General features: G+C 62.7%; 3 pseudogenes; all 3 read right to left on the bottom strand.

Annotated features, from left to right (window-relative positions):
- Positions 1-3641: 3641 nt before the first annotated feature.
- LOC142875107 (uncharacterized) lies at positions 3642-3760 on the bottom strand (annotated as a pseudogene).
- A 3842-nt stretch (positions 3761-7602) lies between these two features.
- LOC142875211 (uncharacterized) lies at positions 7603-7721 on the bottom strand (annotated as a pseudogene).
- A 3846-nt stretch (positions 7722-11567) lies between these two features.
- LOC142875205 (uncharacterized) lies at positions 11568-11686 on the bottom strand (annotated as a pseudogene).
- Positions 11687-13198: the final 1512 nt, after the last annotated feature.

Here is a 13198-nt window from a genome sequence, read left to right as displayed (position 1 = left end):
TCACACTCACACGCACTCACTCACTCACACTCACACAAGATGCGCCTCCACGGCTGGACCCGCCAAGGTGGAGCCCTTCCAGCCCCCCTCCTCTCCTCGCCTGGCCTCCTTCACCTCCCCGCCCCCCACCCCCAGCGCGCCGGGGCCGCTGACTGCGCACGGGCGGGAGGGGCGGGGCGCTCGCCCTTTGACCCCAGCCAGGGGCGGCCCTCCCCCACAACCCCTTTCAGCTGCGCCCCCCACCCTGTGGCCCGGCGGCCGCCTATTCCCCCGGCCAGGGCTGGGGCACAGCGCACGGGGGAGGGGAGCCAGTGTATGGGGCGTCTCTCTCTCTCTCGGGATGTGTCCCAAGGGTGGGGTGGGGTGGCGTGGTTTGTGGGGCGCTGAAGAAATCAGTCCCCTCCATCTCCTCCCTCTGGAAAACACCCAAGCCCTTGGAGAACTGCCCGCACCTCTACCTACCGTGGGGGCCGGGACCCTCCTCTGTGTCCTCCTGTGGCCCAGTCCAAGGGGCCTGGGCCTGGCCGGGGCTGCATTGGACCCCGACCACCCTGGCGTGTGGACTCGCTAAAAATTGGCGATTAGATATTGGATTCCAGCGTCATTGAGGTCATTTCACTAATGAGTGCACCGCAAAGAGTTTCCTAATCCATCTGTGAGGGTGGCAACCGAAAGAGAATTTTAGAGCTGACAGAATAGGCGAGGAAAGGCATAGGAGATTTCCACACCCAGTAAGGAAGCCTTTCCCGAAGTGGAAGAAAGAAAGGAGCAAACAGAGACACCGGTAGCCCGCCCGGATCAGAGTCTGCCCCTGAGAGAAAGTACCCTGACCAGGTTCACCCGTGGGTGGGTCGCGAGCTAGCGGCATTCAGAAGAGCGAGGCCCGCAGTCTGTGCAGAAGACACCTGCACTCGGGTGTGTGTGGCGGCACGATTCACAAGCAGCTCCAGATGTTAAACCAAGGAGAAGCCAGGGAGTTCCCAACGCCCCAGGTGTCCTCAGCCCACGACTGGCTGCTGTGGCAATGCGAAGCCCGGCTCCTTGTCTCAGAGCGGGGCAACCAGGAGGTGTGATGTCCACCCCGGGGTTCCCAGGAGGATCAGACTGAAGCTGGGACTTGGCCTGAAAGTGTCCCCTCGCATGGCCACCCCCTTCCCCTTCCTGCTCCTCTACTCCTGGTGCCCCTCCATCCAGGGGCCAGACCTTAAAGAGTCACCCGCAAGAGAATCCTGGTCCCAAAGGAGCCTTCTGGGGGACCCCTGCTGAGAGAGGTTGTGGGCATGGCCCGCTGGGGCTCTGCCCGACCCAGGGCTGAGAGATGCAACCTCCCAGCTCTGGGTCCCTGCAGGAAGTGTTGGCAAGCACAGGGCCAGTCCTCCAAAGGCCCAGGTGCAGGGAGCCCAGGCCAAGCAGCCTGTGGAAGAAGCCACATGCTGTGCCACCCCGGGGAACACGACTGCAGGCCACGGCCCTTCCCACCTCCTCCTCCTCCTCCTCCTCCTCCTCCTCCTCCTCCTCCCACCCCGCCTCCGCCCCCGCCCCCACATGGCACAGGGCCCAGAGACACCTCAGACACTTGCTACCCAAAGTGCAAAGGGCATCAGTTGCTCCTCCAAACCCCCCCCCCAGCCCAGCAGACCGCGTTGTCCAGCCAGCCCCCGGGCCTCCCTGGGGTGCCCAGCACAAAAGTGCAGACACCCACCGGACCCTCAATCTCAGTTTTCGGATGTTTTTGCCACTCTGAGGACCCGCAGGCCAGCTGGGCCTTCTGGCAGGACAGAGAGCCCCGGAATCCGACTTGGAGAGCTGGGTGTACGTCCCCATGAGGAGGCGGTCCCCACCTCCACGGCTCTCCCCTTGCGGGGAGCGGCAGCCGCGGGGCCTCAGAGAAGACACCAGGCTGGGCCCCCACGGCACAGCGGGAGCACGTCCCCCGCAGGCCACTTAGCCACGGCGGCCAGCCGGCGGACGGTTGGGTTGCGCGAGACGCTGCGGCCGCCCTGCTACCGGGTTCCTGGGAGGGCGTCCTGGAACCAGCGTCCACACCAAGCCCTTGGAAGGCCCAGGCGACGGAGGAGCCCCGTCAGGCAGGGGCCGAGGACGGTGACGGCCCGGGCGGGGAGGAGCGTGTCAGGCAGGGGCAGAGGACGGTGACAGGTGATAGGCCGGGCGGGAAGGAGTCAGTCAGGCAGGGGCCGTGGAGGAGACGGGCTGGGTAAGGGTTAGGGTTAGTGTCAGGGCACAAGTCACAATCGCAAAGACCTGGAAGCCACCCGAGTGCCCATCGACCCACGAGTGGGTAAATAAAATGTGGCGCGTGGACACCACGGAGTGCTATTCGGCTATGAGGAGCAGCGGTGAGGGGGCACCTCTCGTGGTTCTCCTGGCCAGAGCTGGAACCCGTTCCAGTAAGCCAAGTATCCCAAGAATGGACACACGAGCACCACGTGCTCGCGCTCACCAGCAAATGGGTACGAACCGATGGACACCTAAGTGGACACAGAGGAATCACCTTCTTCGGGTGGGTGTCGGGCGGGTGGGGGGAGGGGATGGGCATACACATCCATTAGGAATGGGGTGGGTACGCACCGACTGGGGGATGGGCGCACTTGAAGCTCTGACCCGAGGGGGGAGGCTGGGAGAGGGCAACGCACCCGTCCTTAACATTGGTGCCCCCACAATATGCTGGAACAACATGAGGGGTAAATGAATAAGAACACGGGGGGGGGAGGGGGGCACGGGCAACACATGTCACCTTAATACTTGGACTCCCATCATCTGCTTGAAAAGAGAGAGAAAAGTAAATGCAATAATAGAGATAAGAGACACTTTTTAAAAATAATGAATCCGGCCGGGCGCTGTGGCTCACGCCTGTAATCCTAGCTCTTGGGAGGCCGAGGCGGGCGGATTGCTCAAGGTCAGGAGTTCAAAACCAGCCTGAGCAAGAGCGAGACCCCGTCTCTACTATAAATAGAAAGAAATTAATTGGCCAACTGATATATATATAAAAAATTAGCGGGGCATGGTGGCGCATGCCTGCAGTCCCAGCTACCCGGGAGGCTGAGGCAGAAGGATCACTCGAGCCCAGGAGTTTGAAGTTGCTGTGAGCTAGGCTGACGCCACGGCACTCACTCTAGCCTGGGCAACAAACCGAGACTCTGTCTCAAAAAAAAAAAAAAAAAAAAAATGAATCCGAAGAGAAAAGTAAAAGGAGGCCTGTGGAGCAGGTCTGGGTGTGACTCCGGATCCCCGAACATCAGGTGCCACCACCAAAGATTCCTACGTGTAGCCCATAGAACCCCAAAAGCAACGGGAGGAGTTCTGGTCACATACTCCCTCAAAATGACATCCTGGCCTTCTTCTGGAACTCCCTCCCCTCTCAGACTCTCAAGGTTTCCTCCAGCGTGTCGGCTCCAACAGAGCAGACCTTTGGTCTGAGACCTGACAGTCCAGAAGCCACGCATGCTGCCGCGTGGCGGCGGTGTCACGGCTCGGGACAAGAGGAGGCCCCACGGTGCGGGCTGGGGCGCCAGGCACCGCGGCCGGCGGGCGCTGAGGGTGGGGGTCACCCCCACCCCGGGCCGCCCCCGCACTCCCAGAAACGCGACAGAACCAGAGGCAAAAAAAAAAAAAAAAGAAGAAGCCTACGGCACCCGGTATTCCCGGGCGGTCTCCCATCCAAGTTCTAACCAGGCCCGACCCTGCTTAGCTTCCGAGACCAGACGGGATCGGGCGCGTTCGGGGTGGTGTGGCCGTGGACGGCGGAGGGCGCCCCTGCCCCGCTCAAGAAGCCGAGCCTCTCTGCGCTTCCCCGCCGCCTCCTCCCGCCCCAGGCCCCGCGCCGGGTCGGGCCTGTTGAGTTCGCCGGCCGCGTCCCGCGGGCTCCGAGGGACGGGGGTGACAGGCGGGGCGGGCAGGGAGCGGCGGGCCGGGGTTGGGGGCTGTCTCTGTATACACACACACTCACACTCACACGCACTCACTCACTCACACTCACACAAGATGCGCCTCCACGGCTGGACCCGCCAAGGTGGAGCCCTTCCAGCCCCCCTCCTCTCCTCGCCTGGCCTCCTTCACCTCCCCGCCCCCCACCCCCAGCGCGCCGGGGCCGCTGACTGCGCACGGCCGGGAGGGGCGGGGCGCTCGCCCTTTGACCCCAGCCAGGGGCGGCCCTCCCCCACAACCCCTTTCAGCTGCGCCCCCCACCCTGTGGCCCGGCGGCCGCCTATTCCCCCGGGCCAGGGCTGGGGCACAGCGCACGGGGGAGGGGAGCCAGTGTATGGGGCGTCTCTCTCTCTCTCGGGATGTGTCCCAAGGGTGGGGTGGGGTGGCGTGGTTTGTGGGGCGCTGAAGAAATCAGTCCCCTCCATCTCCTCCCTCTGGAAAACACCCAAGCCCTTGGAGAACTGCCCGCACCTCTACCTACCGTGGGGGCCGGGACCCTCCTCTGTGTCCTCCTGTGGCCCAGTCCAAGGGGCCTGGGCCTGGCCGGGGCTGCATTGGACCCCGACCACCCTGGCGTGTGGACTCGCTAAAAATTGGCGATTAGATATTGGATTCCAGCGTCATTGAGGTCATTTCACTAATGAGTGCACCGCAAAGAGTTTCCTAATCCATCTGTGAGGGTGGCAACCGAAAGAGAATTTTAGAGCTGACAGAATAGGCGAGGAAAGGCATAGGAGATTTCCACACCCAGTAAGGAAGCCTTTCCCGAAGTGGAAGAAAGAAAGGAGCAAACAGAGACACCGGTAGCCCGCCCGGATCAGAGTCTGCCCCTGAGAGAAAGTACCCTGACCAGGTTCACCCGTGGGTGGGTCGCGAGCTAGCGGCATTCAGAAGAGCGAGGCCCGCAGTCTGTGCAGAAGACACCTGCACTCGGGTGTGTGTGGCGGCACGATTCACAAGCAGCTCCAGATGTTAAACCAAGGAGAAGCCAGGGAGTTCCCAACGCCCCAGGTGTCCTCAGCCCACGACTGGCTGCTGTGGCAATGCGAAGCCCGGCTCCTTGTCTCAGAGCGGGGCAACCAGGAGGTGTGATGTCCACCCCGGGGTTCCCAGGAGGATCAGACTGAAGCTGGGACTTGGCCTGAAAGTGTCCCCTCGCATGGCCACCCCCTTCCCCTTCCTGCTCCTCTACTCCTGGTGCCCCTCCATCCAGGGGCCAGACCTTAAAGAGTCACCCGCAAGAGAATCCTGGTCCCAAAGGAGCCTTCTGGGGGACCCCTGCTGAGAGAGGTTGTGGGCATGGCCCGCTGGGGCTCTGCCCGACCCAGGGCTGAGAGATGCAACCTCCCAGCTCTGGGTCCCTGCAGGAAGTGTTGGCAAGCACAGGGCCAGTCCTCCAAAGGCCCAGGTGCAGGGAGCCCAGGCCAAGCAGCCTGTGGAAGAAGCCACATGCTGTGCCACCCCGGGGAACACGACTGCAGGCCACGGCCCTTCCCACCTCCTCCTCCTCCTCCTCCTCCTCCTCCTCCTCCTCCCACCCCGCCTCCGCCCCCGCCCCCACATGGCACAGGGCCCAGAGACACCTCAGACACTTGCTACCCAAAGTGCAAAGGGCATCAGTTGCTCCTCCAAACCCCCCCCCAGCCCAGCAGACCGCGTTGTCCAGCCAGCCCCCGGGCCTCCCTGGGGTGCCCAGCACAAAAGTGCAGACACCCACCGGACCCTCAATCTCAGTTTTCGGATGTTTTTGCCACTCTGAGGACCCGCAGGCCAGCTGGGCCTTCTGGCAGGACAGAGAGCCCCGGAATCCGACGTGGAGAGCTGGGTGTACGTCCCCATGAGGAGGCGGTCCCCACCTCCGCGGCTCTCCCCTTGCGGGGAGCGGCAGCCGCGGGGCCTCAGAGAAGACACCAGGCTGGGCCCCCACGGCACAGCGGGAGCACGTCCCCCGCAGGCCACTTAGCCACGGCGGCCAGCCGGCGGACGGTTGGGTTGCGCGAGACGCTGCGGCCGCCCTGCTACCGGGTTCCTGGGAGGGCGTCCTGGAACCAGCGTCCACACCAAGCCCTTGGAAGGCCCAGGCGACGGAGGAGCCCCGTCAGGCAGGGGCCGAGGACGGTGACGGCCCGGGCGGGGAGGAGCGTGTCAGGCAGGGGCAGAGGACGGTGACAGGTGATAGGCCGGGCGGGAAGGAGTCAGTCAGGCAGGGGCCGTGGAGGAGACGGGCTGGGTAAGGGTTAGGGTTAGTGTCAGGGCACAAGTCACAATCGCAAAGACCTGGAAGCCACCCGAGTGCCCATCGACCCACGAGTGGGTAAATAAAATGTGGCGCGTGGACACCACGGAGTGCTATTCGGCTATGAGGAGCAGCGGTGAGGGGGCACCTCTCGTGGTTCTCCTGGCCAGAGCTGGAACCCGTTCCAGTAAGCCAAGTATCCCAAGAATGGACACACGAGCACCACGTGCTCGCGCTCACCAGCAAATGGGTACGAACCGATGGACACCTAAGTGGACACAGAGGAATCACCTTCTTCGGGTGGGTGTCGGGCGGGTGGGGGGAGGGGATGGGCATACACATCCATTAGGAATGGGGTGGGTACGCACCGACTGGGGGATGGGCGCACTTGAAGCTCTGACCCGAGGGGGGAGGCTGGGAGAGGGCAACGCACCCGTCCTTAACATTGGTGCCCCCACAATATGCTGGAACAACATGAGGGGTAAATGAATAAGAACACGGGGGGGGGAGGGGGGCACGGGCAACACATGTCACCTTAATACTTGGACTCCCATCATCTGCTTGAAAAGAGAGAGAAAAGTAAATGCAATAATAGAGATAAGAGACACTTTTTAAAAATAATGAATCCGGCCGGGCGCTGTGGCTCACGCCTGTAATCCTAGCTCTTGGGAGGCCGAGGCGGGCGGATTGCTCAAGGTCAGGAGTTCAAAACCAGCCTGAGCAAGAGCGAGACCCCGTCTCTACTATAAATAGAAAGAAATTAATTGGCCAACTGATATATATATAAAAAATTAGCGGGGCATGGTGGCGCATGCCTGCAGTCCCAGCTACCCGGGAGGCTGAGGCAGAAGGATCACTCGAGCCCAGGAGTTTGAAGTTGCTGTGAGCTAGGCTGACGCCACGGCACTCACTCTAGCCTGGGCAACAAACCGAGACTCTGTCTCAAAAAAAAAAAAAAAAAAAAAAATGAATCCGAAGAGAAAAGTAAAAGGAGGCCTGTGGAGCAGGTCTGGGTGTGACTCCGGATCCCCGAACATCAGGTGCCACCACCAAAGATTCCTACGTGTAGCCCATAGAACCCCAAAAGCAACGGGAGGAGTTCTGGTCACATACTCCCTCAAAATGACATCCTGGCCTTCTTCTGGAACTCCCTCCCCTCTCAGACTCTCAAGGTTTCCTCCAGCGTGTCGGCTCCAACAGAGCAGACCTTTGGTCTGAGACCTGACAGTCCAGAAGCCACGCATGCTGCCGCGTGGCGGCGGTGTCACGGCTCGGGACAAGAGGAGGCCCCACGGTGCGGGCTGGGGCGCCAGGCACCGCGGCCGGCGGGCGCTGAGGGTGGGGGTCACCCCCACCCCGGGCCGCCCCCGCACTCCCAGAAACGCGACAGAACCAGAGGCAAAAAAAAAAAAAAAAGAAGAAGCCTACGGCACCCGGTATTCCCGGGCAGTCTCCCATCCAAGTTCTAACCAGGCCCGACCCTGCTTAGCTTCCGAGACCAGACGGGATCGGGCGCGTTCGGGGTGGTGTGGCCGTGGACGGCGGAGGGCGCCCCTGCCCCGCTCAAGAAGCCGAGCCTCTCTGCGCTTCCCCGCCGCCTCCTCCCGCCCCAGGCCCCGCGCCGGGTCGGGCCTGTTGAGTTCGCCGGCCGCGTCCCGCGGGCTCCGAGGGACGGGGGTGACAGGCGGGGCGGGCAGGGAGCGGCGGGCCGGGGTTGGGGGCTGTCTCTGTATACACACACACTCACACTCACACGCACTCACTCACTCACACTCACACAAGATGCGCCTCCACGGCTGGACCCGCCAAGGTGGAGCCCTTCCAGCCCCCCTCCTCTCCTCGCCTGGCCTCCTTCACCTCCCCGCCCCCCACCCCCAGCGCGCCGGGGCCGCTGACTGCGCACGGGCGGGAGGGGCGGGGCGCTCGCCCTTTGACCCCAGCCAGGGGCGGCCCTCCCCCACAACCCCTTTCAGCTGCGCCCCCCACCCTGTGGCCCGGCGGCCGCCTATTCCCCCGGGCCAGGGCTGGGGCACAGCGCACGGGGGAGGGGAGCCAGTGTATGGGGCGTCTCTCTCTCTCTCGGGATGTGTCCCAAGGGTGGGGTGGGGTGGCGTGGTTTGTGGGGCGCTGAAGAAATCAGTCCCCTCCATCTCCTCCCTCTGGAAAACACCCAAGCCCTTGGAGAACTGCCCGCACCTCTACCTACCGTGGGGGCCGGGACCCTCCTCTGTGTCCTCCTGTGGCCCAGTCCAAGGGGCCTGGGCCTGGCCGGGGCTGCATTGGACCCCGACCACCCTGGCGTGTGGACTCGCTAAAAATTGGCGATTAGATATTGGATTCCAGCGTCATTGAGGTCATTTCACTAATGAGTGCACCGCAAAGAGTTTCCTAATCCATCTGTGAGGGTGGCAACCGAAAGAGAATTTTAGAGCTGACAGAATAGGCGAGGAAAGGCATAGGAGATTTCCACACCCAGTAAGGAAGCCTTTCCCGAAGTGGAAGAAAGAAAGGAGCAAACAGAGACACCGGTAGCCCGCCCGGATCAGAGTCTGCCCCTGAGAGAAAGTACCCTGACCAGGTTCACCCGTGGGTGGGTCGCGAGCTAGCGGCATTCAGAAGAGCGAGGCCCGCAGTCTGTGCAGAAGACACCTGCACTCGGGTGTGTGTGGCGGCACGATTCACAAGCAGCTCCAGATGTTAAACCAAGGAGAAGCCAGGGAGTTCCCAACGCCCCAGGTGTCCTCAGCCCACGACTGGCTGCTGTGGCAATGCGAAGCCCGGCTCCTTGTCTCAGAGCGGGGCAACCAGGAGGTGTGATGTCCACCCCGGGGTTCCCAGGAGGATCAGACTGAAGCTGGGACTTGGCCTGAAAGTGTCCCCTCGCATGGCCACCCCCTTCCCCTTCCTGCTCCTCTACTCCTGGTGCCCCTCCATCCAGGGGCCAGACCTTAAAGAGTCACCCGCAAGAGAATCCTGGTCCCAAAGGAGCCTTCTGGGGGACCCCTGCTGAGAGAGGTTGTGGGCATGGCCCGCTGGGGCTCTGCCCGACCCAGGGCTGAGAGATGCAACCTCCCAGCTCTGGGTCCCTGCAGGAAGTGTTGGCAAGCACAGGGCCAGTCCTCCAAAGGCCCAGGTGCAGGGAGCCCAGGCCAAGCAGCCTGTGGAAGAAGCCACATGCTGTGCCACCCCGGGGAACACGACTGCAGGCCACGGCCCTTCCCACCTCCTCCTCCTCCTCCTCCTCCTCCTCCTCCTCCTCCCACCCCGCCTCCGCCCCCGCCCCCACATGGCACAGGGCCCAGAGACACCTCAGACACTTGCTACCCAAAGTGCAAAGGGCATCAGTTGCTCCTCCAAACCCCCCCCCCAGCCCAGCAGACCGCGTTGTCCAGCCAGCCCCCGGGCCTCCCTGGGGTGCCCAGCACAAAAGTGCAGACACCCACCGGACCCTCAATCTCAGTTTTCGGATGTTTTTGCCACTCTGAGGACCCGCAGGCCAGCTGGGCCTTCTGGCAGGACAGAGAGCCCCGGAATCCGACGTGGAGAGCTGGGTGTACGTCCCCATGAGGAGGCGGTCCCCACCTCCGCGGCTCTCCCCTTGCGGGGAGCGGCAGCCGCGGGGCCTCAGAGAAGACACCAGGCTGGGCCCCCACGGCACAGCGGGAGCACGTCCCCCGCAGGCCACTTAGCCACGGCGGCCAGCCGGCGGACGGTTGGGTTGCGCGAGACGCTGCGGCCGCCCTGCTACCGGGTTCCTGGGAGGGCGTCCTGGAACCAGCGTCCACACCAAGCCCTTGGAAGGCCCAGGCGACGGAGGAGCCCCGTCAGGCAGGGGCCGAGGACGGTGACGGCCCGGGCGGGGAGGAGCGTGTCAGGCAGGGGCAGAGGACGGTGACAGGTGATAGGCCGGGCGGGAAGGAGTCAGTCAGGCAGGGGCCGTGGAGGAGACGGGCTGGGTAAGGGTTAGGGTTAGTGTCAGGGCACAAGTCACAATCGCAAAGACCTGGAAGCCACCCGAGTGCCCATCGACCCACGAGTGGGTAAATAAAATGTGGCGCGTGGACACCACGGAGTGCTATTCGGCTATGAGGAGCAGCGGTGAGGGGGCACCTCTCGTGGTTCTCCTGGCCAGAGCTGGAACCCGTTCCAGTAAGCCAAGTATCCCAAGAATGGACACACGAGCACCACGTGCTCGCGCTCACCAGCAAATGGGTACGAACCGATGGACACCTAAGTGGACACAGAGGAATCACCTTCTTCGGGTGGGTGTCGGGCGGGTGGGGGGAGGGGATGGGCATACACATCCATTAGGAATGGGGTGGGTACGCACCGACTGGGGGATGGGCGCACTTGAAGCTCTGACCCGAGGGGGGAGGCTGGGAGAGGGCAACGCACCCGTCCTTAACATTGGTGCCCCCACAATATGCTGGAACAACATGAGGGGTAAATGAATAAGAACACGGGGGGGGGGGAGGGGGGCACGGGCAACACATGTCACCTTAATACTTGGACTCCCATCATCTGCTTGAAAAGAGAGAGAAAAGTAAATGCAATAATAGAGATAAGAGACACTTTTTAAAAATAATGAATCCGGCCGGGCGCTGTGGCTCACGCCTGTAATCCTAGCTCTTGGGAGGCCGAGGCGGGCGGATTGCTCAAGGTCAGGAGTTCAAAACCAGCCTGAGCAAGAGCGAGACCCCGTCTCTACTATAAATAGAAAGAAATTAATTGGCCAACTGATATATATATAAAAAATTAGCGGGGCATGGTGGCGCATGCCTGCAGTCCCAGCTACCCGGGAGGCTGAGGCAGAAGGATCACTCGAGCCCAGGAGTTTGAAGTTGCTGTGAGCTAGGCTGACGCCACGGCACTCACTCTAGCCTGGGCAACAAACCGAGACTCTGTCTCAAAAAAAAAAAAAAAAAAAAAAAAATGAATCCGAAGAGAAAAGTAAAAGGAGGCCTGTGGAGCAGGTCTGGGTGTGACTCCGGATCCCCGAACATCAGGTGCCACCACCAAAGATTCCTACGTGTAGCCCATAGAACCCCAAAAGCAACGGGAGGAGTTCTGGTCACATACTCCCTCAAAATGACATCCTGGCCTTCTTCTGGAACTCCCTCCCCTCTCAGACTCTCAAGGTTTCCTCCAGCGTGTCGGCTCCCACAGAGCAGACCTTTGGTCTGAGACCTGACAGTCCAGAAGCCACGCATGCTGCCGCGTGGCGGCGGTGTCACGGCTCGGGACAAGAGGAGGCCCCACGGTGCGGGCTGGGGCGCCAGGCACCGCGGCCGGCGGGCGCTGAGGGTGGGGGTCACCCCCACCCCGGGCCGCCCCCGCACTCCCAGAAACGCGACAGAACCAGAGGCAAAAAAAAAAAAAAAGAAGAAGCCTACGGCACCCGGTATTCCCGGGCGGTCTCCCATCCAAGTTCTAACCAGGCCCGACCCTGCTTAGCTTCCGAGACCAGACGGGATCGGGCGCGTTCGGGGTGGTGTGGCCGTGGATGGCGGAGGGCGCCCCTGCCCCGCTCAAGAAGCCGAGCCTCTCTGCGCTTCCCCGCCGCCTCCTCCCGCCCCAGGCCCCGCGCCGGGTCGGGCCTGTTGAGTTCGCCGGCCGCGTCCCGCGGGCTCCGAGGGACGGGGGTGACAGGCGGGGCGGGCAGGGAGCGGCGGGCCGGGGTTGGGGGCTGTCTCTGTATACACACACACTCACACTCACACGCACTCACTCACTCACACTCACACAAGATGCGCCTCCACGGCTGGACCCGCCAAGGTGGAGCCCTTCCAGCCCCCCTCCTCTCCTCGCCTGGCCTCCTTCACCTCCCCGCCCCCCACCCCCAGCGCGCCGGGGCCGCTGACTGCGCACGGGCGGGAGGGGCGGGGCGCTCGCCCTTTGACCCCAGCCAGGGGCGGCCCTCCCCCACAACCCCTTTCAGCTGCGCCCCCCACCCTGTGGCCCGGCGGCCGCCTATTCCCCCGGGCCAGGGCTGGGGCACAGCGCACGGGGGAGGGGAGCCAGTGTATGGGGCGTCTCTCTCTCTCTCGGGATGTGTCCCATGGGTGGGGTGGGGTGGCGTGGTTTGTGGGGCGCTGAAGAAATCAGTCCCCTCCATCTCCTCCCTCTGGAAAACACCCAAGCCCTTGGAGAACTGCCCGCACCTCTACCTACCGTGGGGGCCGGGACCCTCCTCTGTGTCCTCCTGTGGCCCAGTCCAAGGGGCCTGGGCCTGGCCGGGGCTGCATTGGACCCCGACCACCCTGGCGTGTGGACTCGCTAAAAATTGGCGATTAGATATTGGATTCCAGCGTCATTGAGGTCATTTCACTAATGAGTGCACCGCAAAGAGTTTCCTAATCCATCTGTGAGGGTGGCAACCGAAAGAGAATTTTAGAGCTGACAGAATAGGCGAGGAAAGGCATAGGAGATTTCCACACCCAGTAAGGAAGCCTTTCCCGAAGTGGAAGAAAGAAAGGAGCAAACAGAGACACCGGTAGCCCGCCCGGATCAGAGTCTGCCCCTGAGAGAAAGTACCCTGACCAGGTTCACCCGTGGGTGGGTCGCGAGCTAGCGGCATTCAGAAGAGCGAGGCCCGCAGTCTGTGCAGAAGACACCTGCACTCGGGTGTGTGTGGCGGCACGATTCACAAGCAGCTCCAGATGTTAAACCAAGGAGAAGCCAGGGAGTTCCCAACGCCCCAGGTGTCCTCAGCCCACGACTGGCTGCTGTGGCAATGCGAAGCCCGGCTCCTTGTCTCAGAGCGGGGCAACCAGGAGGTGTGATGTCCACCCCGGGGTTCCCAGGAGGATCAGACTGAAGCTGGGACTTGGCCTGAAAGTGTCCCCTCGCATGGCCACCCCCTTCCCCTTCCTGCTCCTCTACTCCTGGTGCCCCTCCATCCAGGGGCCAGACCTTAAAGAGTCACCCGCAAGAGAATCCTGGTCCCAAAGGAGCCTTCTGGGGGACCCCTGCTGAGAGAGGTTGTGGGCATGGCCCGCTGGGGCTCTGCCCGACCCA

This window comes from Microcebus murinus, chromosome 13 (genome assembly GCF_040939455.1).
Source record: "Microcebus murinus isolate Inina chromosome 13, M.murinus_Inina_mat1.0, whole genome shotgun sequence".
NCBI classification, from domain to species: domain Eukaryota; kingdom Metazoa; phylum Chordata; class Mammalia; order Primates; family Cheirogaleidae; genus Microcebus; species Microcebus murinus.
The sequence above is the reverse complement of the archived record's forward strand: the minus strand, read 5'-3'. Positions and strand labels throughout refer to the sequence as shown.